The sequence below is a fragment of the Alligator sinensis genome, unplaced genomic scaffold (genome assembly GCF_000455745.1).
Source record: "Alligator sinensis unplaced genomic scaffold, ASM45574v1 scaffold773_1, whole genome shotgun sequence".
NCBI lineage: Eukaryota > Metazoa > Chordata > Crocodylia > Alligatoridae > Alligator > Alligator sinensis.
In genome coordinates, this window is record NW_005842403.1 from 993,845 (window position 1) to 998,282 (window position 4,438).

Here is a 4,438-nt window from a genome sequence, read left to right on the forward strand (position 1 = left end):
ACCGCGCCGGGGGGACCCGCGTCCGCTTCGAGGAGGGCGCCGTGTTCCTGGCCGCCTGCTCCAGCGGCGACACGGACGAGGTGAAGCGCCTGCTGGGTCGCGGCGCCCGCGTCAACACGGCCAACGTGGACGGGCTGACGGCGCTGCACCAGGTACCGCCGCCTCCCCCGCCTCCTGCTCGCTGGGTGGGCGCGAGCCCGGGCCCGCCGCCGAGACGGTCAGCCAGGCAGCGGGGCCGAGTCCTGTTTCGTGCATCCTCTGTCCACCTTTAAAGCAAGAGCCTGTCCTTGTGTCGAGCGATAACTTGTATTGTGAAAAGCAGCACGCGTCGGTATCTGAAAGTCATTCGGCAGAGCGAGGAGCTCAGCTAAAACGTTGGGCCAGGACTGGTGCTTGGGTGTGGTTTGTGATCTCCTGAGATCGCTGCTGTGATTGGGAAGCTTCCTCCAGGTTTGCCACTTTTGCAAGGTCAAAATGGGTCCTTGTTTGCCGCCTCCTCTCTGCTCGGTGGGAGTTGCTCTGACACTTCCCAAACTTCTCTTGGCAACCCTTGGAGGTCTGAGATAAGCAACATGGATTCTATTAATACGAATCCAAACGTGCTACACACTGTCATCTTAGAGGCTAGCCTTAAAACGGCAAAACCTTTGAAATACAGGATCACGCCTCAGTTCAGAATCGGCAATCCCGTGTACAGTGTCAGATTTCTGATACGATGCGAAAGTAAGGCAGGTTTTTATGCTTAAAATAACTATGCAGGAACTTAGCGAAGCATCTGAAATCGGATTGTTTGCTTTTGTGTATTTGGCCGGTGAAATCCGATTACTTATGAAAGGTACTAAAGAGTTCATGATTTTTAGGTTGACCTGAAATCTTTGTAGACTAAATATCACTAAACGTTTACAGTTCAGTGATTTAAAGCCTTGTAATCATGGTTTTATAAAGAAAATGCTGACATGGTTAACTACAGTATCAGGAAAAAATAGTAATCCAGTGCTTTGAGCCAGCAAGCCATCATTTAGCGTGGTTAGTGTTATGAATGGGAATACTCAGGACCCCTAGCAACTTGTTCAGGATCTGCACTTGTGCTTCCTCATGAGCATATAAAAACAATGCACACTGACACTAACTAGCCAGTCTCCTTCTCTGTGTTTTGGAAACTGTGAAGCTTCTCGGGTACTGTGACAGGTCTGTTGGTTGTTGCACTTGGGTAAACATGAGTTGACAGGTAGTGAAACCTATAATGCAGGGGTGGCCAAAATGGCAGATCTGGCCCACAGCTTACTCCGTTTCCCAGCAGCCCATGCCTACGTGGCTCCTGTCTGGTTTCCATGGAGGAGCCACAGAACTGGGGCTCTGCATTGGCCTTGTGTTGTCATGGCCCCATGATCTTCATGGAGACTGGCTAGGAGCCATGTAGGCAGGGTGCATGGATGGGTGTGGAGCTGCTCTGGGGCTGAGGCCGGGTTCTTGGGGTGGTGACAGCATGGCACCGGGGCAGAGTCGCGATCCATTCCCTGCACGCCCTTGTCTACAGAACCCATGCTCGTTGTAGGGACGTGTGGGCAGTGGATTGCAGCTTTGTCCCAGCCTCGTGCTGTCACTGCCCCAATACCGGGTACTCCCTTGCCCCACCTGCCAGTCTCGCTCCCAGCCGTGGCCCCATCCCGGCTGCCCGGCCACGCATCCTGCCTGCGCGGGTTCCGCCCCCAGCCGTGGGAGCCAGATAGACAGCTCAGGGTGGCTGGGAGTGACAGCCAGAAGGAGCTGCTGCTGCAGGGGCTGCTGGGAAATGGAGATGGCTGCCAGCCTGATCCAGCCTGCATGCTAGACAAGATGGTGGCCAAAAAATTGTAAACCTTGCAGTGATCTCTGATACAACTCACTGGGGGAAAATGGGTACTAAAAATGTGGATACTAACAGCAGGTAGTTTGCAAGTAATTGAAGAACTTAGAAGAACTCTTGTTCTTTTCAAGTCTTGTAGTCCAAAAGTGAGTGGCTGGCCAGTTCTTGAGAAAATTATTGTAGCTTCTTGCTGACACTTGCAATACAGGCGTCTGAGGAAGCTTACTGTAAAGCGTACAACAATTTTACAGTGTTAATCAATTTATCATTTATTTTATGAAAACTCAAACCTGTTACATTAAAGGCCAGTGATCAGAACAGCACCCAAATATAACTTTGTATGTGTATGGGAGTGTAGACTAGTGACTGACAAAACTGGATAACACAGTAGAGAATAGCTAGACTTAGAGCTTAGACCTGTAGAGTGTTAACTTATGATTTAATTCTTGCATGTGCAAGAAGCAAACAGGCCAGATATTGTTGCATGTATTGTGAGCATATAGAACGCAATATTAGCAGCTGAACTTCTTTACTATGGAAAAATGTGCTGAATATATTGCATGTGACATGCATAACAAATGAAAATGCTTCTAACCTTGAGTGTTTGAAAATCTGAATGGTGGTATTTTGATATTATGTGAAAACGAACAATGTGTGTTTTTACCTGATTTGGGAAAGGATGCTTTGGCTGGCGAAAAACCTTCCCTGAAAGCCAAAACAAGTTGAAGGTCTTGAAGAATAGCTGGCATAGTGACAAAAGACACAGCAAATAAAGTGTATGTCTGAATATTTCTGTAATAGCTCTAAGGATGTGTGCTTCTGGGTGTGTCAGTACAAGCGATTTAGAGCTGATGGACAGACAGTATAGGTAAATGATAGATGCAGACCATTTATGCATATACTTCTTGCACTTGTGAGTATTCTGTGTAAAGAGTTAAGGGACATAGAATATGTTTGTTTTGTTGCAAGAGGGTGGGTAGGAAATGTTTACTTCCTCATCAAACCATATAGCTTTTAAGCAATTTTTTTTTTTCTTAATGAGCTAACACTTTTTTTGATACAAGCAGAAGTTTGTCTTATTTGACTGTGCTGAATTAATGAATCTTGAAAGATTTGGTTCTTGCTTAACCTTGACTTCTGTATGCTCTGGGTAGCATGTAACTTTTCATATAACCTTGGGTTAGTTTAATTTGGCACATGCTGGCATCAGACATTTTATTGCTTTCAAACAAAATGTAGTGTTGCAGTTTTCCAATTGAAAGGTTATAGTTTATTAGTCTTGCTTTCCATGAGTTTTTTCTAAAAATAATTAATATACATTTACTTAGCAGATGAGACATCCTCTTTGCTAAATATAACTGTGAAATTGTATTTTAAAATGACCTTTTAAATTACATGTGGCAATTCTGACCCTCCAGCTGGCAGTGACCATCTTCCTGAGAAGTGTCATGTGCACTATATGAGCCTGAGTTAAGGGCCAAACTGATTTAAAAATAAGCATGCTGTGAATGCAGTGGGAGTTGTATGTTTGAGCCTGTGTTTGTAAAACATCTTGTGCGTTAAAGTCAACAAAACTTGTCCATGTAAACCCTAATTAGTTTATCATACTGAACCTAGAACTATTTGCTGGGGTTGTGATGAAAGTATTTTACATATAATGTAAAGTGATGTGGTATCTTAAGCTAGTGTTGTTCAGACTTTTTGCCCAGTGGGCCAGGGCAAACATGGCAGGGCTCCTTGCAGCCATGAGGAAGAGAGGAGGGGGCAGCCTGGCCCTAATTCAGCCATGTGGTGGAAGGGGGCATGGCCAAGCCAGAGTTTGGCAGCGAGGGGAGGTGGTACTATTAGCTGTCACTGCTGTCCTGCCACCAAATTTCCCAACCTGTGGGGAGCCGCATGGGCCGGATGCCAATGATCCATGGGCCAAAGGTTGAGCACCCCGTTCCATGTAGAGGTGCACTGATTAAGAATTTTTGGGTCGATACCAATGGTTGATTATTAATGAGCCATATCATCTGGTACCGATCCGATAGCCAATATACAGCCTGGCAGCTTGAATAGCAGTGTCCGGTTGGTAAGTCTGTTGGGGAAAAGGGGCGAGGAAAGGGGTGTGTGTGGGGGGTGTAGATTGAGGCCCCCACAGTGAGGGAGGGAGTCTGGCTGGGGCAAGGGTAGGTGCTGCCCAGCTGGGGTGGGACGGAGCCACAAGCAGCTTGTCCAGGAGGCATGGGGAGGGCTGGGGGGTGGCTCCCACTGCTGGGTGCAGCCCTGTGTGCAGGGTGAGGGCGGGCTGCCTCTGTGGGTTGGGGGCAGCACTGGGCTCTTCCTGGCAGGAGGGTTGGGCCAGGGCTGTGCTTGGGGCAGGTGGTGGCAGAACTGTGTGGGGGCTATGTCAAATTCTGGAGTGGCTGTAGCCCACCCTGAAACTCCCCTCCTAGCACCACTGCTGCCCACCCTGAGTGCAGCCCCAGCCCAGCTCCATCCACCAGGAAGAGCCCAGCCCTCAGTGACAGCTGGCCCTCACCCCACGTGCACATTCGGGGGGGGGCGGGGGCATGGGCTCCACACGCCCCTCCCCAGGGCCTACGCGCG

The 4,438-nt window shown here is 48.6% G+C and overlaps 1 protein-coding gene across 1 annotated transcript in view; it reads left to right on the top strand.

Moving 5' to 3' along the window:
* Positions 1-18: 18 nt before the first annotated feature.
* The window catches only part of PPP1R12B (protein phosphatase 1 regulatory subunit 12B), a 182,070-nt gene continuing 177,650 nt past the window's right edge, over positions 19-4,438 (top strand). Inside the window, exon 1 of the mRNA XM_025211373.1 lies at positions 19-152. The gene's annotated coding sequence lies outside the window, so the exon portion shown is untranslated. The remainder of the gene's footprint in view (positions 153-4,438) is intronic.